At 46.0% G+C, this 25,128-nt stretch overlaps 19 non-coding genes across 19 annotated transcripts; 10 read left to right on the top strand and 9 right to left on the bottom strand.

Annotated features, from left to right (window-relative positions):
• Window positions 1-10: 10 nt before the first annotated feature.
• Window positions 11-117, top strand: LOC138297667 (U6 spliceosomal RNA). The gene has a single exon (XR_011204211.1). It is a non-coding gene; the product is annotated as a U6 spliceosomal RNA (small nuclear RNA).
• A 1,782-nt stretch (window positions 118-1,899) lies between these two features.
• Window positions 1,900-1,972, bottom strand: TRNAH-AUG (transfer RNA histidin (anticodon AUG)). The gene has a single exon. It is a non-coding gene; the product is annotated as a tRNA-His (tRNA).
• Window positions 1,973-2,751: 779 nt separating this feature from the next.
• LOC138297742 (U6 spliceosomal RNA) lies at window positions 2,752-2,858 on the top strand. Its single transcript, XR_011204284.1, has one exon. It is a non-coding gene; the product is annotated as a U6 spliceosomal RNA (small nuclear RNA).
• Window positions 2,859-4,640: 1,782 nt separating this feature from the next.
• TRNAH-AUG (transfer RNA histidin (anticodon AUG)) lies at window positions 4,641-4,713 on the bottom strand. Its single transcript has one exon. It is a non-coding gene; the product is annotated as a tRNA-His (tRNA).
• A 779-nt stretch (window positions 4,714-5,492) lies between these two features.
• On the top strand, window positions 5,493-5,599 carry LOC138297870 (U6 spliceosomal RNA). Its single transcript, XR_011204407.1, has one exon. It is a non-coding gene; the product is annotated as a U6 spliceosomal RNA (small nuclear RNA).
• A 1,782-nt stretch (window positions 5,600-7,381) lies between these two features.
• Window positions 7,382-7,454, bottom strand: TRNAH-AUG (transfer RNA histidin (anticodon AUG)). The gene has a single exon. It is a non-coding gene; the product is annotated as a tRNA-His (tRNA).
• A 779-nt stretch (window positions 7,455-8,233) lies between these two features.
• On the top strand, window positions 8,234-8,340 carry LOC138297743 (U6 spliceosomal RNA). The gene has a single exon (XR_011204285.1). It is a non-coding gene; the product is annotated as a U6 spliceosomal RNA (small nuclear RNA).
• Window positions 8,341-10,122: 1,782 nt separating this feature from the next.
• TRNAH-AUG (transfer RNA histidin (anticodon AUG)) lies at window positions 10,123-10,195 on the bottom strand. Its single transcript has one exon. It is a non-coding gene; the product is annotated as a tRNA-His (tRNA).
• Window positions 10,196-10,974: 779 nt separating this feature from the next.
• On the top strand, window positions 10,975-11,081 carry LOC138297668 (U6 spliceosomal RNA). Its single transcript, XR_011204212.1, has one exon. It is a non-coding gene; the product is annotated as a U6 spliceosomal RNA (small nuclear RNA).
• Window positions 11,082-12,863: 1,782 nt separating this feature from the next.
• Window positions 12,864-12,936, bottom strand: TRNAH-AUG (transfer RNA histidin (anticodon AUG)). Its single transcript has one exon. It is a non-coding gene; the product is annotated as a tRNA-His (tRNA).
• A 779-nt stretch (window positions 12,937-13,715) lies between these two features.
• On the top strand, window positions 13,716-13,822 carry LOC138297744 (U6 spliceosomal RNA). Its single transcript, XR_011204286.1, has one exon. It is a non-coding gene; the product is annotated as a U6 spliceosomal RNA (small nuclear RNA).
• A 1,782-nt stretch (window positions 13,823-15,604) lies between these two features.
• Window positions 15,605-15,677, bottom strand: TRNAH-AUG (transfer RNA histidin (anticodon AUG)). The gene has a single exon. It is a non-coding gene; the product is annotated as a tRNA-His (tRNA).
• A 779-nt stretch (window positions 15,678-16,456) lies between these two features.
• LOC138297747 (U6 spliceosomal RNA) lies at window positions 16,457-16,563 on the top strand. Its single transcript, XR_011204288.1, has one exon. It is a non-coding gene; the product is annotated as a U6 spliceosomal RNA (small nuclear RNA).
• A 1,782-nt stretch (window positions 16,564-18,345) lies between these two features.
• TRNAH-AUG (transfer RNA histidin (anticodon AUG)) lies at window positions 18,346-18,418 on the bottom strand. Its single transcript has one exon. It is a non-coding gene; the product is annotated as a tRNA-His (tRNA).
• A 779-nt stretch (window positions 18,419-19,197) lies between these two features.
• On the top strand, window positions 19,198-19,304 carry LOC138297857 (U6 spliceosomal RNA). The gene has a single exon (XR_011204395.1). It is a non-coding gene; the product is annotated as a U6 spliceosomal RNA (small nuclear RNA).
• Window positions 19,305-21,086: 1,782 nt separating this feature from the next.
• On the bottom strand, window positions 21,087-21,159 carry TRNAH-AUG (transfer RNA histidin (anticodon AUG)). The gene has a single exon. It is a non-coding gene; the product is annotated as a tRNA-His (tRNA).
• A 779-nt stretch (window positions 21,160-21,938) lies between these two features.
• On the top strand, window positions 21,939-22,045 carry LOC138297748 (U6 spliceosomal RNA). Its single transcript, XR_011204289.1, has one exon. It is a non-coding gene; the product is annotated as a U6 spliceosomal RNA (small nuclear RNA).
• A 1,782-nt stretch (window positions 22,046-23,827) lies between these two features.
• TRNAH-AUG (transfer RNA histidin (anticodon AUG)) lies at window positions 23,828-23,900 on the bottom strand. Its single transcript has one exon. It is a non-coding gene; the product is annotated as a tRNA-His (tRNA).
• A 779-nt stretch (window positions 23,901-24,679) lies between these two features.
• LOC138297749 (U6 spliceosomal RNA) lies at window positions 24,680-24,786 on the top strand. Its single transcript, XR_011204290.1, has one exon. It is a non-coding gene; the product is annotated as a U6 spliceosomal RNA (small nuclear RNA).
• The last annotated feature ends 342 nt before the right edge of the window (window positions 24,787-25,128 follow it).

Raw genomic sequence — 25,128 nt, forward strand, 5'->3', positions numbered from 1 at the left:
CCCATGAAGTGTGCTTGCTTCGGTGGCACATATACTAAAATTGGAACGATACAGAGAAGATTAGCATGGCCCCTGCGCAAGGATGACACGCAAATTCGTGAAGCGTTCCATATTTTTAACAGCTTTCGAGAGAGAAAGGTCCTTTGTTTGCAAGTCTTCTAGTAATAATAAAGCAACTTCCAGTGCCTTCCTTCCCATTTGTATTTTTGAATTGGCCGCCCCTCAACATTCTTAAGGTGTTAACCGCTCCTGCAGGCCAATGCCAGTGCCCAGCTGCATTTAGCAAGGAAGACTTCAGCACTTCAGTGACCTTTCTTTCTATTTTCCAGCCTCCCTGTCATTATCCTTTACCCCGTCCCCCAACTCTATACTGTTGCCAGTGACGCATTGCTTTGTGGGAAGCTGGGCAGAGCAGAGAGAAGGGCAGGGCCTATGCAAATGAGGGCCTCTGGGCCATATGGGGACCCCCTTTTCAGCAGGACTGCTAAAGTAAGCCTTGCCACCAGATTGCTTGGTGAAGCTGGAAATACCAGGCCAGGTGAGGCACTGGGTTCTATCGGTCCATTGAGGACCCATTGGGCCGGCCTCCCTCAGTTTCTGAGGTCCAAGAAATGTTCACCCTGCACCCTTTTAGAGAACTTTTGGCCGATCGTGGCCGATCGGGGATGAGAGGGGCAGAAGGCAGAAAGAGCACAATGCTCTTGAAGCTGCTCTAATCCACCTCTCTCCCCGCCTTGGGTTCCATCTGGGTGTGTCAGGTGTTGGCCCATGGATAACAAGGAACTGGCTCAGTGCATTATGATTCTCACAAAATTAAAAGGGCCATCTATCAAGTGCTAACTCAAACACACTACACACTCTGGAACACATCTGTGTTAACAACCTTTATACCTTGTTTGAAGGATCAAGGACCCCTGTTGAAATCCCAGACCCGCGCACCCCTTGAGGGTGAACGCTTGGCTGTTTCAAAATTCAGTTTTACTGGGGGGTTATGATGGACTTTTCAAGACCCACGTCTGGGCAACATTTGAAATCATTCCCCCCATTTCTCTCAGAAATGCCTATGGTTCGGGGAGTAGTTGCTCCACAATCTTTCTCTTCCACCAATCAGTAGTATTTCCTTGAGAGCTGTTTACTATATTGAATCTTTGGAGGTAAATGTTCCTTTCATCTGCAAGCAGGCTCTTTTTAAGAATGTTTGCCATCATAGGCAGTGTAACTTTTCGCCCCCTACCTAGGCATTCTAATTCTCTTCCACCAAATCAAAGACATTGCCTCATTGTGCATATAATTGTGTGCCCGCCGTCCCCTGCTTTGTTATTGAGGCTGCCATCAATCGAATGACATCTGCCTGTGCCCAAGAGTAGTATTACTGATGAGCATTAAACTGCAGCCTACTGATAAAAAAATCACAATAGATGAAAAAGTGCAAGGTCTACATAGGGTTCAAACCTGCAGTCTTCAGATCCAAAAGAAGGCATGTTATCTCTTTCACCAGGAGCCTTTTCACATGGGGCTTCTTTCTATAATTTTCAAGAGAGTTCTAAAAGGTGGGTGTCTTGAACAGTTGTTCCTAAAAATCCTGCACAACCAATTTTTTAGACCCCTGCGACCCGCATCTTGACCCTTGAAGTAAAACTATTTTCACTCCAGAAAACAAATGTTGTGAAGTTTTCCTCCCTTGTTCAAAAAGCTTAGGCTTGGGAAACATTCAAAGGTCAGGCTCATAGAATCCAGGACAATCATTAAACTTTCTACTAGCCACAGTTGCTATCACAGCCTCCTTACCACAGAACGATTGTTGGATACATCCCGCACCGGAATGTTAATCCTACAAGAAGACTGAGATAATTAAGAACTCAAGTGCAATTACATGAAAAAAGGGACCGGCAACCCTTCCGAGCCAGATAGGAGTCGAACCTACAATCTTCAGATCCATAGTCAGAAGCGTTATCCATTGCGCCACTGGCCCCATATAAAAGCACTTTCCCCCTTCTCCTTCAGAGAGTGCTAGAGAATGCGCGCCCTCGCGTGTGTGTGTGTCTGTGTTTTAAAACGTCATTCTATCACAATATGTAACCACATTTACAACGCACACTGAAGCTGCAAGTGAACTTACCTGCCCCCCTGAAATTACGTTCTGTCAGGTTTTCGTAACTTACACCAAGGACCCTAGGAGAGAAAAGGACACAAGTGCCAGACCAAGCAGACCCAGCAGCAAAGAAACATTTTGAATAAGCATTAGTTTCTTACAGAGTCTGGTTCAACATCATCGTTTCCAGAGCTGTAAGGGGCTGAGCCTGAGGATTCCTTAGTAAGCAGGCCAGTACAACACTAAAGCGTTTATTATTCAAATACAGGTGAAAATTAAGACACCTTTTCATATGCTCTCTCTGCCCTGGAACCCACCACAACACCATCCCACTCCCACAAGCCATCACCTAGCCTACTGTGCAGCTGACTCACCTTTTCCATCAACGTTCCCCAGGAAGTGTGATGTCACAATGCTCTTTGCCTGTAGTCTGGACCATGAGCCTTTGCAACCTGGCGTAATGAAGATGCTTACAATGTGTGAAGATTTGGACCACAAATATAGGGAATAGAAGTGGATTGTTAGGCCTCATGCCTTATTGCCATGTGTCTCAGAATTGAATGCTTACTGGACCATCCAATCAGCGCTTTCAGGCCACCCTACGTCTGAAGACTGCAGATTCAGGGAGTGTATATACATTGAAGGCTCACCCATGAAGTGTGCTTGCTTCGGCGGCACATATACTAAAATTGGAACGATACAGAGAAGATTAGCATGGCCCCTGCGCAAGGATGACACGCAAATTCGTGAAGCGTTCCATATTTTTAACAGCTTTCGAGAGAGAAAGGTCCTTTGTTTGCAAGTCTTCTAGTAATAATAAAGCAACTTCCAGTGCCTTCCTTCCCATTTGTATTTTTGAATTGGCCGCCCCTCAACATTCTTAAGGTGTTAACCGCTCCTGCAGGCCAATGCCAGTGCCCAGCTGCATTTAGCAAGGAAGACTTCAGCACTTCAGTGACCTTTCTTTCTATTTTCCAGCCTCCCTGTCATTATCCTTTACCCCGTCCCCCAACTCTATACTGTTGCCAGTGACGCATTGCTTTGTGGGAAGCTGGGCAGAGCAGAGAGAAGGGCAGGGCCTATGCAAATGAGGGCCTCTGGGCCATATGGGGACCCCCTTTTCAGCAGGACTGCTAAAGTAAGCCTTGCCACCAGATTGCTTGGTGAAGCTGGAAATACCAGGCCAGGTGAGGCACTGGGTTCTATCGGTCCATTGAGGACCCATTGGGCCGGCCTCCCTCAGTTTCTGAGGTCCAAGAAATGTTCACCCTGCACCCTTTTAGAGAGGTTTTGGCCGATCGTGGCCGATCGGGGATGGGAGGGGCAGAAGGCAGAAAGAGCACAATGCTCTTGAAGCTGCTCTAATCCACCTCTCTCCCCGCCTTGGGTTCCATCTGGGTGTGTCAGGTGTTTGCCCATGGATAACAAGGAACTGGCTCAGTGCATTATGATTCTCACAAAATTAAAAGGGCCATCTATCAAGTGCTAACTCAAACACACTACACACTCTGGCACACATCTGTGTTAACAACCTTTATACCTTGTTTGAAGGATCAAGGACCCCTGTTGAAATCCCAGACCCGCGCACCCCTTGAGGGTGAACGCTTGGCTGTTTCAAAATTCAGTTTTACTGGGGGGTTATGATGGACTTTTCAAGACCCACGTCTGGGCAACATTTGAAATCATTCCCCCCATTTCTCTCAGAAATGCCTATGGTTCGGGGAGTAGTTGCTCCACAATCTTTCTCTTCCACCAATCAGTAGTATTTCCTTGAGAGCTGTTTACTATATTGAATCTTTGGAGGTAAATGTTCCTTTCATCTGCAAGCAGGCTCTTTTTAAGAATGTTTGCCATCATAGGCAGTGTAACTTTTCGCCCCCTACCTAGGCATTCTAATTCTCTTCCACCAAATCAAAGACATTGCCTCATTGTGCATATAATTGTGTGCCCGCCGTCCCCTGCTTTGTTATTGAGGCTGCCATCAATCGAATGACATCTGCCTGTGCCCAAGAGTAGTATTACTGATGAGCATTAAACTGCAGCCTACTGATAAAAAAATCACAATAGATGAAAAAGTGCAAGGTCTACATAGGGTTCAAACCTGCAGTCTTCAGATCCAAAAGAAGGCATGTTATCTCTTTCACCAGGAGCCTTTTCACATGGGGCTTCTTTCTATAATTTTCAAGAGAGTTCTAAAAGGTGGGTGTCTTGAACAGTTGTTCCTAAAAATCCTGCACAACCAATTTTTTAGACCCCTGCGACCCGCATCTTGACCCTTGAAGTAAAACTATTTTCACTCCAGAAAACAAATGTTGTGAAGTTTTCCTCCCTTGTTCAAAAAGCTTAGGCTTGGGAAACATTCAAAGGTCAGGCTCATAGAATCCAGGACAATCATTAAACTTTCTACTAGCCACAGTTGCTATCACAGCCTCCTTACCACAGAACGATTGTTGGATACATCCCGCACCGGAATGTTAATCCTACAAGAAGACTGAGATAATTAAGAACTCAAGTGCAATTACATGAAAAAAGGGACCGGCAACCCTTCCGAGCCAGATAGGAGTCGAACCTACAATCTTCTGATCCATAGTCAGAAGCGTTATCCATTGCGCCACTGGCCCCATATAAAAGCACTTTCCCCCTTCTCCTTCAGAGAGTGCTAGAGAATGCGCGCCCTCGCGTGTGTGTGTGTCTGTGTTTTAAAACGTCATTCTATCACAATATGTAACCACATTTACAACGCACACTGAAGCTGCAAGTGAACTTACCTGCCCCCCTGAAATTACGTTCTGTCAGGTTTTCGTAACTTACACCAAGGACCCTAGGAGAGAAAAGGACACAAGTGCCAGACCAAGCAGACCCAGCAGCAAAGAAACATTTTGAATAAGCATTAGTTTCTTACAGAGTCTGGTTCAACATCATCGTTTCCAGAGCTGTAAGGGGCTGAGCCTGAGGATTCCTTAGTAAGCAGGCCAGTACAACACTAAAGCGTTTATTATTCAAATACAGGTGAAAATTAAGACACCTTTTCATATGCTCTCTCTGCCCTGGAACCCACCACAACACCATCCCACTCCCACAAGCCATCACCTAGCCTACTGTGCAGCTGACTCACCTTTTCCATCAACGTTCCCCAGGAAGTGTGATGTCACAATGCTCTTTGCCTGTAGTCTGGACCATGAGCCTTTGCAACCTGGCGTAATGAAGATGCTTACAATGTGTGAAGATTTGGACCACAAATATAGGGAATAGAAGTGGATTGTTAGGCCTCATGCCTTATTGCCATGTGTCTCAGAATTGAATGCTTACTGGACCATCCAATCAGCGCTTTCAGGCCACCCTACGTCTGAAGACTGCAGATTCAGGGAGTGTATATACATTGAAGGCTCACCCATGAAGTGTGCTTGCTTCGGCGGCACATATACTAAAATTGGAACGATACAGAGAAGATTAGCATGGCCCCTGCGCAAGGATGACACTCAAATTCGTGAAGCGTTCCATATTTTTAACAGCTTTCGAGAGAGAAAGGTCCTTTGTTTGCAAGTCTTCTAGTAATAATAAAGCAACTTCCAGTGCCTTCCTTCCCATTTGTATTTTTGAATTGGCCGCCCCTCAACATTCTTAAGGTGTTAACCGCTCCTGCAGGCCAATGCCAGTGCCCAGCTGCATTTAGCAAGGAAGACTTCAGCACTTCAGTGACCTTTCTTTCTATTTTCCAGCCTCCCTGTCATTATCCTTTACCCCGTCCCCCAACTCTATACTGTTGCCAGTGACGCATTGCTTTGTGGGAAGCTGGGCAGAGCAGAGAGAAGGGCAGGGCCTATGCAAATGAGGGCCTCAGGGCCATATGGGGACCCCCTTTTCAGCAGGACTGCTAAAGTAAGCCTTGCCACCAGATTGCTTGGTGAAGCTGGAAATACCAGGCCAGGTGAGGCACTGGGTTCTATCGGTCCATTGAGGACCCATTGGGCCGGCCTCCCTCAGTTTCTGAGGTCCAAGAAATGTTCACCCTGCACCCTTTTAGAGAGGTTTTGGCCGATCGTGGCCGATCGGGGATGAGAGGGGCAGAAGGCAGAAAGAGCACAATGCTCTTGAAGCTGCTCTAATCCACCTCTCTCCCCGCCTTGGGTTCCATCTGGGTGTGTCAGGTGTTGGCCCATGGATAACAAGGAACTGGCTCAGTGCATTATGATTCTCACAAAATTAAAAGGGCCATCTATCAAGTGCTAACTCAAACACACTACACACTCTGGCACACATATGTGTTAACAACCTTTATACCTTGTTTGAAGGATCAAGGACCCCTGTTGAAATCCCAGACCCGCGCACCCCTTGAGGGTGAACGCTTGGCTGTTTCAAAATTCAGTTTTACTGGGGGGTTATGATGGACTTTTCAAGACCCACGTCTGGGCAACATTTGAAATCATTCCCCCCATTTCTCTCAGAAATGCCTATGGTTCGGGGAGTAGTTGCTCCACAATCTTTCTCTTCCACCAATCAGTAGTATTTCCTTGAGAGCTGTTTACTATATTGAATCTTTGGAGGTAAATGTTCCTTTCATCTGCAAGCAGGCTCTTTTTAAGAATGTTTGCCATCATAGGCAGTGTAACTTTTCGCCCCCTACCTAGGCATTCTAATTCTCTTCCACCAAATCAAAGACATTGCCTCATTGTGCATATAATTGTGTGCCCGCCGTCCCCTGCTTTGTTATTGAGGCTGCCATCAATCGAATGACATCTGCCTGTGCCCAAGAGTAGTATTACTGATGAGCATTAAACTGCAGCCTACTGATTAAAAAATCACAATAGATGAAAAAGTGCAAGGTCTACATAGGGTTCAAACCTGCAGTCTTCAGATCCAAAAGAAGGCATGTTATCTCTTTCACCAGGAGCCTTTTCACATGGGGCTTCTTTCTATAATTTTCAAGAGAGTTCTAAAAGGTGGGTGTCTTGAACAGTTGTTCCTAAAAATCCTGCACAACCAATTTTTTAGACCCCTGCGACCCGCATCTTGACCCTTGAAGTAAAACTATTTTCACTCCAGAAAACAAATGTTGTGAAGTTTTCCTCCCTTGTTCAAAAAGCTTAGGCTTGGGAAACATTCAAAGGTCAGGCTCATAGAATCCAGGACAATCATTAAACTTTCTACTAGCCACAGTTGCTATCACAGCCTCCTTACCACAGAACGATTGTTGGATACATCCCGCACCGGAATGTTAATCCTACAAGAAGACTGAGATAATTAAGAACTCAAGTGCAATTTCATGAAAAAAGGGACCGGCAACCCTTCCGAGCCAGATAGGAGTCGAACCTACAATCTTCTGATCCATAGTCAGAAGCGTTATCCATTGCGCCACTGGCCCCATATAAGAGCACTTTCCCCCTTCTCCTTCAGAGAGTGCTAGAGAATGCGCGCCCTCGCGTGTGTGTGTGTCTGTGTTTTAAAACGTCATTCTATCACAATATGTAACCACATTTACAACGCACACTGAAGCTGCAAGTGAACTTACCTGCCCCCCTGAAATTACGTTCTGTCAGGTTTTCGTAACTTACACCAAGGACCCTAGGAGAGAAAAGGACACAAGTGCCAGACCAAGCAGACCCAGCAGCAAAGAAACATTTTGAATAAGCATTAGTTTCTTACAGAGTCTGGTTCAACATCATCGTTTCCAGAGCTGTAAGGGGCTGAGCCTGAGGATTCCTTAGTAAGCAGGCCAGTACAACACTAAAACGTTTATTATTCAAATACAGGTGAAAATTAAGACACCTTTTCATATGCTCTCTCTGCCCTGGAACCCACCACAACCCCATCCCACTCCCACAAGCCATCACCTAGCCTACTGTGCAGCTGACTCACCTTTTCCATCAACGTTCCCCAGGAAGTGTGATGTCACAATGCTCTTTGCCTGTAGTCTGGACCATGAGCCTTTGCAACCTGGCGTAATGAAGATGCTTACAATGTGTGAAGATTTGGATCACAAATATAGGGAATAGAAGTGGATTGTTAGGCCTCATGCCTTATTGCCATGTGTCTCAGAATTGAATGCTTACTGGACCATCCAATCAGCGCTTTCAGGCCACCCTACGTCTGAAGACTGCAGATTCAGGGAGTGTATATACATTGAAGGCTCACCCATGAAGTGTGCTTGCTTCGGCGGCACATATACTAAAATTGGAACGATACAGAGAAGATTAGCATGGCCCCTGCGCAAGGATGACACGCAAATTCGTGAAGCGTTCCATATTTTTAAAAGCTTTCGAGAGAGAAAGGTCCTTTGTTTGCAAGTCTTCTAGTAATAATAAAGCAACTTCCAGTGCCTTCCTTCCCATTTGTATTTTTGAATTGGCCGCCCCTCAACATTCTTAAGGTGTTAACCGCTCCTGCAGGCCAATGCCAGTGCCCAGCTGCATTTAGCAAGGAAGACTTCAGCACTTCAGTGACCTTTCTTTCTATTTTCCAGCCTCCCTGTCATTATCCTTTACCCCGTCCCCCAACTCTATACTGTTGCCAGTGACGCATTGCTTTGTGGGAAGCTGGGCAGAGCAGAGAGAAGGGCAGGGCCTATGCAAATGAGGGCCTCTGGGCCATATGGGGACCCCCTTTTCAGCAGGACTGCTAAAGTAAGCCTTGCCACCAGATTGCTTGGTGAAGCTGGAAATACCAGGCCAGGTGAGGCACTGGGTTCTATCGGTCCATTGAGGACCCATTGGGCCGGCCTCCCTCAGTTTCTGAGGTCCAAGAAATGTTCACCCTGCACCCTTTTAGAGAGGTTTTGGCCGATCGTGGCCGATCGGGGATGAGAGGGGCAGAAGGCAGAAAGAGCACAATGCTCTTGAAGCTGCTCTAATCCACCTCTCTCCCCGCCTTGGGTTCCATCTGGGTGTGTCAGGTGTTGGCCCATGGATAACAAGGAACTGGCTCAGTGCATTATGATTCTCACAAAATTAAAAGGGCCATCTATCAAGTGCTAACTCAAACACACTACACACTCTGGCACACATCTGTGTTAACAACCTTTATACCTTGTTTGAAGGATCAAGGACCCCTGTTGAAATCCCAGACCCGCGCACCCCTTGAGGGTGAACGCTTGGCTGTTTCAAAATTCAGTTTTACTGGGGGGTTATGATGGACTTTTCAAGACCCACGTCTGGGCAACATTTGAAATCATTCCCCCCATTTCTCTCAGAAATGCCTATGGTTCGGGGAGTAGTTGCTCCACAATCTTTCTCTTCCACCAATCAGTAGTATTTCCTTGAGAGCTGTTTACTATATTGAATCTTTGGAGGTAAATGTTCCTTTCATCTGCAAGCAGGCTCTTTTTAAGAATGTTTGCCATCATAGGCAGTGTAACTTTTCGCCCCCTACCTAGGCATTCTAATTCTCTTCCACCAAATCAAAGACATTGCCTCATTGTGCATATAATTGTGTGCCCGCCGTCCCCTGCTTTGTTATTGAGGCTGCCATCAATCGAATGACATCTTCCTGTGCCCAAGAGTAGTATTACTGATGAGCATTAAACTGCAGCCTACTGATTAAAAAATCACGATAGATGAAAAAGTGCAAGGTCTACATAGGGTTCAAACCTGCAGTCTTCAGATCCAAAAGAAGGCATGTTATCTCTTTCACCAGGAGCCTTTTCACATGGGGCTTATTTCTATAATTTTCAAGAGAGTTCTAAAAGGTGGGTGTCTTGAACAGTTGTTCCTAAAAATCCTGCACAACCAATTTTTTAGACCCCTGCGACCCGCATCTTGACCCTTGAAGTAAAACTATTTTCACTCCAGAAAACAAATGTTGTGAAGTTTTCCTCCCTTGTTCAAAAAGCTTAGGCTTGGGAAACATTCAAAGGTCAGGCTCATAGAATCCAGGACAATCATTAAACTTTCTACTAGCCACAGTTGCTATCACAGCCTCCTTACCACAGAACGATTGTTGGATACATCCCGCACCGGAATGTTAATCCTACAAGAAGACTGAGATAATTAAGAACTCAAGTGCAATTACATGAAAAAAGGGACCGGCAACCCTTCCGAGCCAGATAGGAGTCGAACCTACAATCTTCTGATCCATAGTCAGAAGCGTTATCCATTGCGCCACTGGCCCCATATAAGAGCACTTTCCCCCTTCTCCTTCAGAGAGTGCTAGAGAATGCGCGCCCTCGCGTGTGTGTGTGTCTGTGTTTTAAAACGTCATTCTATCACAATATGTAACCACATTTACAACGCACACTGAAGCTGCAAGTGAACTTACCTGCCCCCCTGAAATTACGTTCTGTCAGGTTTTCGTAACTTACACCAAGGACCCTAGGAGAGAAAAGGACACAAGTGCCAGACCAAGCAGACCCAGCAGCAAAGAAACATTTTGAATAAGCATTAGTTTCTTACAGAGTCTGGTTCAACATCATCGTTTCCAGAGCTGTAAGGGGCTGAGCCTGAGGATTCCTTAGTAAGCAGGCCAGTACAACACTAAAGCGTTTATTATTCAAATACAGGTGAAAATTAAGACACCTTTTCATATGCTCTCTCTGCCCTGGAACCCACCACAACACCATCCCACTCCCACAAGCCATCACCTAGCCTACTGTGCAGCTGACTCACCTTTTCCATCAACGTTCCCCAGGAAGTGTGAAGTCACAATGCTCTTTGCCTGTAGTCTGGACCATGAGCCTTTGCAACCTGGCGTAATGAAGATGCTTACAATGTGTGAAGATTTGGACCACAAATATAGGGAATAGAAGTGGATTGTTAGGCCTCATGCCTTATTGCCATGTGTCTCAGAATTGAATGCTTACTGGACCATCCAATCAGCGCTTTCAGGCCACCCTACGTCTGAAGACTGCAGATTCAGGGAGTGTATATACATTGAAGGCTCACCCATGAAGTGTGCTTGCTTCGGTGGCACATATACTAAAATTGGAACGATACAGAGAAGATTAGCATGGCCCCTGCGCAAGGATGACACGCAAATTCGTGAAGCGTTCCATATTTTTAACAGCTTTCGAGAGAGAAAGGTCCTTTGTTTGCAAGTCTTCTAGTAATAATAAAGCAACTTCCAGTGCCTTCCTTCCCATTTGTATTTTTGAATTGGCCGCCCCTCAACATTCTTAAGGTGTTAACCGCTCCTGCAGGCCAATGCCAGTGCCCAGCTGCATTTAGCAAGGAAGACTTCAGCACTTCAGTGACCTTTCTTTCTATTTTCCAGCCTCCCTGTCATTATCCTTTACCCCGTCCCCCAACTCTATACTGTTGCCAGTGACGCATTGCTTTGTGGGAAGCTGGGCAGAGCAGAGAGAAGGGCAGGGCCTATGCAAATGAGGGCCTCTGGGCCATATGGGGACCCCCTTTTCAGCAGGACTGCTAAAGTAAGCCTTGCCACCAGATTGCTTGGTGAAGCTGGAAATACCAGGCCAGGTGAGGCACTGGGTTCTATCGGTCCATTGAGGACCCATTGGGCCGGCCTCCCTCAGTTTCTGAGGTCCAAGAAATGTTCACCCTGCACCCTTTTAGAGAACTTTTGGCCGATCGTGGCCGATCGGGGATGAGAGGGGCAGAAGGCAGAAAGAGCACAATGCTCTTGAAGCTGCTCTAATCCACCTCTCTCCCCGCCTTGGGTTCCATCTGGGTGTGTCAGGTGTTGGCCCATGGATAACAAGGAACTGGCTCAGTGCATTATGATTCTCACAAAATTAAAAGGGCCATCTATCAAGTGCTAACTCAAACACACTACACACTCTGGAACACATCTGTGTTAACAACCTTTATACCTTGTTTGAAGGATCAAGGACCCCTGTTGAAATCCCAGACCCGCGCACCCCTTGAGGGTGAACGCTTGGCTGTTTCAAAATTCAGTTTTACTGGGGGGTTATGATGGACTTTTCAAGACCCACGTCTGGGCAACATTTGAAATCATTCCCCCCATTTCTCTCAGAAATGCCTATGGTTCGGGGAGTAGTTGCTCCACAATCTTTCTCTTCCACCAATCAGTAGTATTTCCTTGAGAGCTGTTTACTATATTGAATCTTTGGAGGTAAATGTTCCTTTCATCTGCAAGCAGGCTCTTTTTAAGAATGTTTGCCATCATAGGCAGTGTAACTTTTCGCCCCCTACCTAGGCATTCTAATTCTCTTCCACCAAATCAAAGACATTGCCTCATTGTGCATATAATTGTGTGCCCGCCGTCCCCTGCTTTGTTATTGAGGCTGCCATCAATCGAATGACATCTGCCTGTGCCCAAGAGTAGTATTACTGATGAGCATTAAACTGCAGCCTACTGATAAAAAAATCACAATAGATGAAAAAGTGCAAGGTCTACATAGGGTTCAAACCTGCAGTCTTCAGATCCAAAAGAAGGCATGTTATCTCTTTCACCAGGAGCCTTTTCACATGGGGCTTCTTTCTATAATTTTCAAGAGAGTTCTAAAAGGTGGGTGTCTTGAACAGTTGTTCCTAAAAATCCTGCACAACCAATTTTTTAGACCCCTGCGACCCGCATCTTGACCCTTGAAGTAAAACTATTTTCACTCCAGAAAACAAATGTTGTGAAGTTTTCCTCCCTTGTTCAAAAAGCTTAGGCTTGGGAAACATTCAAAGGTCAGGCTCATAGAATCCAGGACAATCATTAAACTTTCTACTAGCCACAGTTGCTATCACAGCCTCCTTACCACAGAACGATTGTTGGATACATCCCGCACCGGAATGTTAATCCTACAAGAAGACTGAGATAATTAAGAACTCAAGTGCAATTACATGAAAAAAGGGACCGGCAACCCTTCCGAGCCAGATAGGAGTCGAACCTACAATCTTCTGATCCATAGTCAGAAGCGTTATCCATTGCGCCACTGGCCCCATATAAAAGCACTTTCCCCCTTCTCCTTCAGAGAGTGCTAGAGAATGCGCGCCCTCGCGTGTGTGTGTGTCTGTGTTTTAAAACGTCATTCTATCACAATATGTAACCACATTTACAACGCACACTGAAGCTGCAAGTGAACTTACCTGCCCCCCTGAAATTACGTTCTGTCAGGTTTTCGTAACTTACACCAAGGACCCTAGGAGAGAAAAGGACACAAGTGCCAGACCAAGCAGACCCAGCAGCAAAGAAACATTTTGAATAAGCATTAGTTTCTTACAGAGTCTGGTTCAACATCATCGTTTCCAGAGCTGTAAGGGGCTGAGCCTGAGGATTCCTTAGTAAGCAGGCCAGTACAACACTAAAGCGTTTATTATTCAAATACAGGTGAAAATTAAGACACCTTTTCATATGCTCTCTCTGCCCTGGAACCCACCACAACACCATCCCACTCCCACAAGCCATCACCTAGCCTACTGTGCAGCTGACTCACCTTTTCCATCAACGTTCCCCAGGAAGTGTGATGTCACAATGCTCTTTGCCTGTAGTCTGGACCATGAGCCTTTGCAACCTGGCGTAATGAAGATGCTTACAATGTGTGAAGATTTGGACCACAAATATAGGGAATAGAAGTGGATTGTTAGGCCTCATGCCTTATTGCCATGTGTCTCAGAATTGAATGCTTACTGGACCATCCAATCAGCGCTTTCAGGCCACCCTACGTCTGAAGACTGCAGATTCAGGGAGTGTATATACATTGAAGGCTCACCCATGAAGTGTGCTTGCTTCGGCGGCACATATACTAAAATTGGAACGATACAGAGAAGATTAGCATGGCCCCTGCGCAAGGATGACACGCAAATTCGTGAAGCGTTCCATATTTTTAACAGCTTTCGAGAGAGAAAGGTCCTTTGTTTGCAAGTCTTCTAGTAATAATAAAGCAACTTCCAGTGCCTTCCTTCCCATTTGTATTTTTGAATTGGCCGCCCCTCAACATTCTTAAGGTGTTAACCGCTCCTGCAGGCCAATGCCAGTGCCCAGCTGCATTTAGCAAGGAAGACTTCAGCACTTCAGTGACCTTTCTTTCTATTTTCCAGCCTCCCTGTCATTATCCTTTACCCCGTCCCCCAACTCTATACTGTTGCCAGTGACGCATTGCTTTGTGGGAAGCTGGGCAGAGCAGAGAGAAGGGCAGGGCCTATGCAAATGAGGGCCTCTGGGCCATATGGGGACCCCCTTTTCAGCAGGACTGCTAAAGTAAGCCTTGCCACCAGATTGCTTGGTGAAGCTGGAAATACCAGGCCAGGTGAGGCACTGGGTTCTATCGGTCCATTGAGGACCCATTGGGCCGGCCTCCCTCAGTTTCTGAGGTCCAAGAAATGTTCACCCTGCACCCTTTTAGAGAGGTTTTGGCCGATCGTGGCCGATCGGGGATGAGAGGGGCAGAAGGCAGAAAGAGCACAATGCTCTTGAAGCTGCTCTAATCCACCTCTCTCCCCGCCTTGGGTTCCATCTGGGTGTGTCAGGTGTTGGCCCATGGATAACAAGGAACTGGCTCAGTGCATTATGATTCTCACAAAATTAAAAGGGCCATCTATCAAGTGCTAACTCAAACACACTACACACTCTGGCACACATCTGTGTTAACAACCTTTATACCTTGTTTGAAGGATCAAGGACCCCTGTTGAAATCCCAGACCCGCGCACCCCTTGAGGGTGAACGCTTGGCTGTTTCAAAATTCAGTTTTACTGGGGGGTTATGATGGACTTTTCAAGACCCACGTCTGGGCAACATTTGAAATCATTCCTCCCATTTCTCTCAGAAATGCCTATGGTTCGGGGAGTAGTTGCTCCACAATCTTTCTCTTCCACCAATCAGTAGTATTTCCTTGAGAGCTGTTTACTATATTGAATCTTTGGAGGTAAATGTTCCTTTCATCTGCAAGCAGGCTCTTTTTAAGAATGTTTGCCATCATAGGCAGTGTAACTTTTCGCCCCCTACCTAGGCATTCTAATTCTCTTCCACCAAATCAAAGACATTGCCTCATTGTGCATATAATTGTGTGCCCGCCGTCCCCTGCTTTGTTATTGAGGCTGCCATCAATCGAATGACATCTGCCTGTGCCCAAGAGTAGTATTACTGATGAGCATTAAACTGCAGCCTACTGATTAAAAAATCACAATAGATGAAAAAGTGCAAGGTCTACATAGGGTTCAAACCTGCAGTCTTCAGATCCAAAAGAAGGCATGTTATCTCTTTCACCAGGAGCCTTTTCACATGGGGCTTCTTTCTATAATTTTCAAGAGAGTTCTAAAAGGTGGGTGTCTTGAACAGTTGTTCCTAAAAATCCTGCACAACCAATTTTTTAGACCCCTGCGACCCGCATCTTGACCCTTGAAGTAAAACTATTTTCACTCCAGAAAACAAATGTTGTGAAGTTTTCCTCCCTTGTTCAAAAAGCTTAGGCTTGGGAAACATTCAAAGGTCAGGCTCATAGAATCCAGGACAATCATTAAACTTTCTACTAGCCACAGTTGCTATCACAGCCTCCTTACCACAGAACGATTGTTGGATACATCCCGCACCGGAATGTTAATCCTACAAGAAGACTGAGATAATTAAGAACTCAAGTGCAATTACATGAAAAAAGGGACCGGCAACCCTTCCGAGCCAGATAGGAGTCGAACCTACAATCTTCTGATCCATAGTCAGAAGCGTTATCCATTGCGCCACTGGCCCCATATAAGAGCACTTTCCCCCTTCTCCTTCAGGGAGTGCTAGAGAATGCGCGCCCTCGCGTGTGTGTGTGTCTGTGTTTTAAAACGTCATTCTATCACAATATGTAACCACATTTACAACGCACACTGAAGCTGCAAGTGAACTTACCTGCCCCCCTGAAATTACGTTCTGTCAGGTTTTCGTAACTTACACCAAGGACCCTAGGAGAGAAAAGGACACAAGTGCCAGACCAAGCAGACCCAGCAGCAAAGAAACATTTTGAATAAGCATTAGTTTCTTACAGAGTCTGGTTCAACATCATCGTTTCCAGAGCTGTAAGGGGCTGAGCCTGAGGATTCCTTAGTAAGCAGGCCAGTACAACACTAAAGCGTTTATTATTCAAATACAGGTGAAAATTAAGACACCTTTTCATATGCTCTCTCTGCCCTGGAACCCACCACAACACCATCCCACTCCCACAAGCCATCACCTAGCCTACTGTGCAGCTGACTCACCTTTTCCATCAACGTTCCCCAGGAAGTGTGATGTCACAATGCTCTTTGCCTGTAGTCTGGACCATGAGCCTTTGCAACCTGGCGTAATGAAGATGCTTACAATGTGTGAAGATTTGGACCACAAATATAGGGAATAGAAGTGGATTGTTAGGCCTCATGCCTTATTGCCATGTGTCTCAGAATTGAATGCTTACTGGACCATCCAATCAGCGCTTTCAGGCCACCCTACGTCTGAAGACTGCAGATTCAGGGAGTGTATATACATTGAAGGCTCACCCATGAAGTGTGCTTGCTTCGGCGGCACATATACTAAAATTGGAACGATACAGAGAAGATTAGCATGGCCCCTGCGCAAGGATGACACGCAAATTCGTGAAGCGTTCCATATTTTTAACAGCTTTCGAGAGAGAAAGGTCCTTTGTTTGCAAGTCTTCTAGTAATAATAAAGCAACTTCCAGTGCCTTCCTTCCCATTTGTATTTTTGAATTGGCCGCCCCTCAACATTCTTAAGGTGTTAACCGCTCCTGCAGGCCAATGCCAGTGCCCAGCTGCATTTAGCAAGGAAGACTTCAGCACTTCAGTGACCTTTCTTTCTATTTTCCAGCCTCCCTGTCATTATCCTTTACCCCGTCCCCCAACTCTATACTGTTGCCAGTGACGCATTGCTTTGTGGGAAGCTGGGCAGAGCAGAGAGAAGGGCAGGGCCTATGCAAATGAGGGCCTCTGGGCCATATGGGGACCCCCTTTTCAGCAGGACTGCTAAAGTAAGCCTTGCCACCAGATTGCTTGGTGAAGCTGGAAATACCAGGCCAGGTGAGGCACTGGGTTCTATCGGTCCATTGAGGACCCATTGGGCCGGCCTCCCTCAGTTTCTGAGGTCCAAGAAATGTTCACCCTGCACCCTTTTAGAGAGGTTTTGGTCGATCGTGGCCGATCGGGGATGGGAGGGGCAGAAGGCAGAAAGAGCACAATGCTCTTGAAGCTGCTCTAATCCACCTCTCTCCCCGCCTTGGGTTCCATCTGGGTGTGTCAGGTGTTTGCCCATGGATAACAAGGAACTGGCTCAGTGCATTATGATTCTCACAAAATTAAAAGGGCCATCTATCAAGTGCTAACTCAAACACACTACACACTCTGGCACACATCTGTGTTAACAACCTTTATACCTTGTTTGAAGGATCAAGGACCCCTGTTGAAATCCCAGACCCGCGCACCCCTTGAGGGTGAACGCTTGGCTGTTTCAAAATTCAGTTTTACTGGGGGGTTATGATGGACTTTTCAAGACCCACGTCTGGGCAACATTTGAAATCATTCCCCCCATTTCTCTCAGAAATGCCTATGGTTCGGGGAGTAGTTGCTCCACAATCTTTCTCTTCCACCAATCAGTAGTATTTCCTTGAGAGCTGTTTACCATATTGAATCTTTGGAGGTAAATGTTCCTTTCATCTGCAAGCAGGCTCTTTTTAAGAATGTTTGCCATCATAGGCAGTGTAACTTTTCGCCCCCTACCTAGGCATTCTAATTCTCTTCCACCAAATCAAAGACATTGCCTCATTGTGCATATAATTGTGTGCCCGCCGTCCCCTGCTTTGTTATTGAGGCTGCCATCAATCGAATGACATCTGCCTGTGCCCAAGAGTAGTATTACTGATGAGCATTAAACTGCAGCCTACTGATAAAAAAATCACAATAGATGAAAAAGTGCAAGGTCTACATAGGGTTCAAACCTGCAGTCTTCAGATCCAAAAGAAGGCATGTTATCTCTTTCACCAGGAGCCTTTTCACATGGGGCTTCTTTCTATAATTTTCAAGAGAGTTCTAAAAGGTGGGTGTCTTGAACAGTTGTTCCTAAAAATCCTGCACAACCAATTTTTTAGACCCCTGCGACCCGCATCTTGACCCTTGAAGTAAAACTATTTTCACTCCAGAAAACAAATGTTGTGAAGTTTTCCTCCCTTGTTCAAAAAGCTTAGGCTTGGGAAACATTCAAAGGTCAGGCTCATAGAATCCAGGACAATCATTAAACTTTCTACTAGCCACAGTTGCTATCACAGCCTCCTTACCACAGAACGATTGTTGGATACATCCCGCACCGGAATGTTAATCCTACAAGAAGACTGAGATAATTAAGAACTCAAGTGCAATTACATGAAAAAAGGGACCGGCAACCCTTCCGAGCCAGATAGGAGTCGAACCTACAATCTTCTGATCCATAGTCAGAAGCGTTATCCATTGCGCCACTGGCCCCATATAAAAGCACTTTCCCCCTTCTCCTTCAGAGAGTGCTAGAGAATGCGCGCCCTCGCGTGTGTGTGTGTCTGTGTTTTAAAACATCATTCTATCACAATATGTAACCACATTTACAACGCACACTGAAGCTGCAAGTGAACTTACCTGCCCCCCTGAAATTACGTTCTGTCAGGTTTTCGTAACTTACACCAAGGACCCTAGGAGAGAAAAGGACACAAGTGCCAGACCAAGCAGACCCAGCAGCAAAGAAACATTTTGAATAAGCATTAGTTTCTTACAGAGTCTGGTTCAACATCATCGTTTCCAGAGCTGTAAGGGGCTGAGCCTGAGGATTCCTTAGTAAGCAGGCCAGTACAACACTAAAGCGTTTATTATTCAAATACAGGTGAAAATTAAGACACCTTTTCATATGCTCTCTCTGCCCTGGAACCCACCACAACACCATCCCACTCCCACAAGCCATCACCTAGCCTACTGTGCAGCTGACTCACCTTTTCCATCAACGTTCCCCAGGAAGTGTGATGTCACAATGCTCTTTGCCTGTAGTCTGGACCATGAGCCTTTGCAACCTGGCGTAATGAAGATGCTTACAATGTGTGAAGATTTGGACCACAAATATAGGGAATAGAAGTGGATTGTTAGGCCTCATGCCTTATTGCCATGTGTCTCAGAATTGAATGCTTACTGGACCATCCAATCAGCGCTTTCAGGCCACCCTACGTCTGAAGACTGCAGATTCAGGGAGTGTATATACATTGAAGGCTCACCCATGAAGTGTGCTTGCTTCGCCGGCACATATACTAAAATTGGAACGATACAGAGAAGATTAGCATGGCCCCTGCGCAAGGATGACACGCAAATTCGTGAAGCGTTCCATATTTTTAACAGCTTTCGAGAGAGAAAGGTCCTTTGTTTGCAAGTCTTCTAGTAATAATAAAGCAACTTCCAGTGCCTTCCTTCCCATTTGTATTTTTGAATTGGCCGCCCCTCAACATTCTTAAGGTGTTAACCGCTCCTGCAGGCCAATGCCAGTGCCCAGCTGCATTTAGCAAGGAAGACTTCAGCACTTCAGTGACCTTTCTTTCTATTTTCCAGCCTCCCTGTCATTATCCTTTACCCCGTCCCCCAACTCTATACTGTTGCCAGTGACGCATTGCTTTGTGGGAAGCTGGGCAGAGCAGAGAGAAGGGCAGGGCCTATGCAAATGAGGGCCTCTGGGCCATATGGGGACCCCCTTTTCAGCAGGACTGCTAAAGTAAGCCTTGCCACCAGATTGCTTGGTGAAGCTGGAAATACCAGGCCAGGTGAGGCACTGGGTTCTATCGGTCCATTGAGGACCCATTGGGCCGGCCTCCCTCAGTTTCTGAGGTCCAAGAAATGTTCACCCTGCACCCTTTTAGAGAGGTTTTGGCCGATCGTGGCCGATCGGGGATGAGAGGGGCAGAAGGCAGAAAGAGCACAATGCTCTTGAAGCTGCTCTAATCCACCTCTCTCCCCGCCTTGGGTTCCATCTGGGTGTGTCAGGTGTTGGCCCATGGATAACAAGGAACTGGCTCAGTGCATTATGATTCTCACAAAATTAAAAGGGCCATCTATCAAGTGCTAACTCAAACACACTACACACTCTGGCACACATCTGTGTTAACAACCTTTATACCTTGTTTGAAGGATCAAGGACCCCTGTTGAAATCCCAGACCCGCGCACCCCTTGAGGGTGAACGCTTGGCTGTTTCAAAATTCAGTTTTACTGGGGGGTTATGATGGACTTTTCAAGACCCACGTCTGGGCAACATTTGAAATCATTCCCCCCATTTCTCTCAGAAATGCCTATGGTTCGGGGAGTAGTTGCTCCACAATCTTTCTCTTCCACCAATCAGTAGTATTTCCTTGAGAGCTGTTTACTATATTGAATCTTTGGAGGTAAATGTTCCTTTCATCTGCAAGCAGGCTCTTTTTAAGAATGTTTGCCATCATAGGCAGTGTAACTTTTCGCCCCCTACCTAGGCATTCTAATTCTCTTCCACCAAATCAAAGACATTGCCTCATTGTGCATATAATTGTGTGCCCGCCGTCCCCTGCTTTGTTATTGAGGCTGCCATCAATCGAATGACATCTGCCTGTGCCCAAGAGTAGTATTACTGATGAGCATTAAACTGCAGCCTACTGATTAAAAAATCACAATAGATGAAAAAGTGCAAGGTCTACATAGGGTTCAAACCTGCAGTCTTCAGATCCAAAAGAAGGCATGTTATCTCTTTCACCAGGAGCCTTTTCACATGGGGCTTCTTTCTATAATTTTCAAGAGAGTTCTAAAAGGTGGGTGTCTTGAACAGTTGTTCCTAAAAATCCTGCACAACCAATTTTTTAGACCCCTGCGACCCGCATCTTGACCCTTGAAGTAAAACTATTTTCACTCCAGAAAACAAATGTTGTGAAGTTTTCCTCCCTTGTTCAAAAAGCTTAGGCTTGGGAAACATTCAAAGGTCAGGCTCATAGAATCCAGGACAATCATTAAACTTTCTACTAGCCACAGTTGCTATCACAGCCTCCTTACCACGGAACGATTGTTGGATACATCCCGCACCGGAATGTTAATCCTACAAGAAGACTGAGATAATTAAGAACTCAAGTGCAATTACATGAAAAAAGGGACCGGCAACCCTTCCGAGCCAGATAGGAGTCGAACCTACAATCTTCTGATCCATAGTCAGAAGCGTTATCCATTGCGCCACTGGCCCCATATAAGAGCACTTTCCCCCTTCTCCTTCAGGGAGTGCTAGAGAATGCGCGCCCTCGCGTGTGTGTGTGTCTGTGTTTTAAAACGTCATTCTATCACAATATGTAACCACATTTACAACGCACACTGAAGCTGCAAGTGAACTTACCTGCCCCCCTGAAATTACGTTCTGTCAGGTTTTCGTAACTTACACCAAGGACCCTAGGAGAGAAAAGGACACAAGTGCCAGACCAAGCAGACCCAGCAGCAAAGAAACATTTTGAATAAGCATTAGTTTCTTACAGAGTCTGGTTCAACATCATCGTTTCCAGAGCTGTAAGGGGCTGAGCCTGAGGATTCCTTAGTAAGCAGGCCAGTACAACACTAAAGCGTTTATTATTCAAATACAGGTGAAAATTAAGACACCTTTTCATATGCTCTCTCTGCCCTGGAACCCACCACAACACCATCCCACTCCCACAAGCCATCACCTAGCCTACTGTGCAGCTGACTCACCTTTTCCATCAACGTTCCCCAGGAAGTGTGATGTCACAATGCTCTTTGCCTGTAGTCTGGACCATGAGCCTTTGCAACCTGGCGTAATGAAGATGCTTACAATGTGTGAAGATTTGGACCACAAATATAGGGAATAGAAGTGGATTGTTAGGCCTCATGCCTTATTGCCATGTGTCTCAGAATTGAATGCTTACTGGACCATCCAATCAGCGCTTTCAGGCCACCCTACGTCTGAAGACTGCAGATTCAGGGAGTGTATATACATTGAAGGCTCACCCATGAAGTGTGCTTGCTTCGGCGGCACATATACTAAAATTGGAACGATACAGAGAAGATTAGCATGGCCCCTGCGCAAGGATGACACGCAAATTCGTGAAGCGTTCCATATTTTTAACAGCTTTCGAGAGAGAAAGGTCCTTTGTTTGCAAGTCTTCTAGTAATAATAAAGCAACTTCCAGTGCCTTCCTTCCCATTTGTATTTTTGAATTGGCCGCCCCTCAACATTCTTAAGGTGTTAACCGCTCCTGCAGGCCAATGCCAGTGCCCAGCTGCATTTAGCAAGGAAGACTTCAGCACTTCAGTGACCTTTCTTTCTATTTTCCAGCCTCCCTGTCATTATCCTTTACCCCGTCCCCCAACTCTATACTGTTGCCAGTGACGCATTGCTTTGTGGGAAGCTGGGCAGAGCAGAGAGAAGGGCAGGGCCTATGCAAATGAGGGCCTCTGGGCCATATGGGGACCCCCTTTTCAGCAGGACTGCTAAAGTAAGCCTTGCCACCAGATTGCTTGGTGAAGCTGGAAATACCAGGCCAGGTGAGGCACTGGGTTCTATCGGTCCATTGAGGACCCATTGGGCCGGCCTCCCTCAGTTTCTGAGGTCCAAGAAATGTTCACCCTGCACCCTTTTAGAGAGGTTTTGGCCGATCGTGGCCGATCGGGGATGAGAGGGGCAGAAGGCAGAAAGAGCACAATGCTCTTGAAGCTGCTCTAATCCACCTCTCTCCCCGCCTTGGGTTCCATCTGGGTGTGTCAGGTGTTGGCCCATGGATAACAAGGAACTGGCTCAGTGCATTATGATTCTCACAAAATTAAAAGGGCCATCTATCAAGTGCTAACTCAAACACACTACACACTCTGGCACACATCTGTGTTAACAACCTTTATACCTTGTTTGAAGGATCAAGGACCCCTGTTGAAATCCCAGACCCGCGCACCCCTTGAGGGTGAACGCTTGGCTGTTTCAAAATTCAGTTTTACTGGGGGGTTATGATGGACTTTTCAAGACCCACGTCTGGGCAACATTTGAAATCATTCCCCCCATTTCTCTCAGAAATGCCTATGGTTCGGGGAGTAGTTGCTCCACAATCTTTCTCTTCCACCAATCAGTAGTATTTCCTTGAGAGCTGTTTACTATATTGAATCTTTGGAGGTAAATGTTCCTTTCATCTGCAAGCAGGCTCTTTTTAAGAATGTTTGCCATCATAGGCAGTGTAACTTTTCGCCCCCTACCTAGGCATTCTAATTCTCTTCCACCAAATCAAAGACATTGCCTCATTGTGCATATAATTGTGTGCCCGCCGTCCCCTGCTTTGTTATTGAGGCTGCCATCAATCGAATGACATCTGCCTGTGCCCAAGAGTAGTATTACTGATGAGCATTAAACTGCAGCCTACTGATTAAAAAATCACAATAGATGAAAAAGTGCAAGGTCTACATAGGGTTCAAACCTGCAGTCTTCAGATCCAAAAGAAGGCATGTTATCTCTTTCACCAGGAGCCTTTTCACATGGGGCTTCTTTCTATAATTTTCAAGAGAGTTCTAAAAGGTGGGTGTCTTGAACAGTTGTTCCTAAAAATCCTGCACAACCAATTTTTTAGACCCCTGCGACCCGCATCTTGACCCTTGAAGTAAAACTATTTTCACTCCAGAAAACAAATGTTGTGAAGTTTTCCTCCCTTGTTCAAAAAGCTTAGGCTTGGGAAACATTCAAAGGTCAGGCTCATAGAATCCAGGACAATCATTAAACTTTCTACTAGCCACAGTTGCTATCACAGCCTCCTTACCACGGAACGATTGTTGGATACATCCCGCACCGGAATGTTAATCCTACAAGAAGACTGAGATAATTAAGAACTCAAGTGCAATTACATGAAAAAAGGGAACGGCAACCCTTCCGAGCCAGATAGGAGTCGAACCTACAATCTTCTGATCCATAGTCAGAAGCGTTATCCATTGCGCCACTGGCCCCATATAAGAGCACTTTCCCCCTTCTCCTTCAGGGAGTGCTAGAGAATGCGCGCCCTCGCGTGTGTGTGTGTCTGTGTTTTAAAACGTCATTCTATCACAATATGTAACCACATTTACAACGCACACTGAAGCTGCAAGTGAACTTACCTGCCCCCCTGAAATTACGTTCTGTCAGGTTTTCGTAACTTACACCAAGGACCCTAGGAGAGAAAAGGACACAAGTGCCAGACCAAGCAGACCCAGCAGCAAAGAAACATTTTGAATAAGCATTAGTTTCTTACAGAGTCTGGTTCAACATCATCGTTTCCAGAGCTGTAAGGGGCTGAGCCTGAGGATTCCTTAGTAAGCAGGCCAGTACAACACTAAAGCGTTTATTATTCAAATACAGGTGAAAATTAAGACACCTTTTCATATGCTCTCTCTGCCCTGGAACCCACCACAACACCATCCCACTCCCACAAGCCATCACCTAGCCTACTGTGCAGCTGACTCACCTTTTCCATCAACGTTCCCCAGGAAGTGTGATGTCACAATGCTCTTTGCCTGTAGTCTGGACCATGAGCCTTTGCAACCTGGCGTAATGAAGATGCTTACAATGTGTGAAGATTTGGACCACAAATATAGGGAATAGAAGTGGATTGTTAGGCCTCATGCCTTATTGCCATGTGTCTCAGAATTGAATGCTTACTGGACCATCCAATCAGCGCTTTCAGGCCACCCTACGTCTGAAGACTGCAGATTCAGGGAGTGTATATACATTGAAGGCTCACCCATGAAGTGTGCTTGCTTCGGCGGCACATATACTAAAATTGGAACGATACAGAGAAGATTAGCATGGCCCCTGCGCAAGGATGACACGCAAATTCGTGAAGCGTTCCATATTTTTAACAGCTTTCGAGAGAGAAAGGTCCTTTGTTTGCAAGTCTTCTAGTAATAATAAAGCAACTTCCAGTGCCTTCCTTCCCATTTGTATTTTTGAATTGGCCGCCCCTCAACATTCTTAAGGTGTTAACCGCTCCTGCAGGCCAATGCCAGTGCCCAGCTGCATTTAGCAAGGAAGACTTCAGCACTTCAGTGACCTTTCTTTCTATTTTCCAGCCTCCCTGTCATTATCCTTTACCCCGTCCCCCAACTCTATACTGTTGCCAGTGACGCATTGCTTTGTGGGAAGCTGGGCAGAGCAGAGAGAAGGGCAGGGCCTATGCAAATGAGGGCCTCTGGGCCATAT

The sequence above is a fragment of the Pleurodeles waltl genome, chromosome 5 (assembly GCF_031143425.1).
Source record: "Pleurodeles waltl isolate 20211129_DDA chromosome 5, aPleWal1.hap1.20221129, whole genome shotgun sequence".
NCBI lineage: Eukaryota > Metazoa > Chordata > Amphibia > Caudata > Salamandridae > Pleurodeles > Pleurodeles waltl.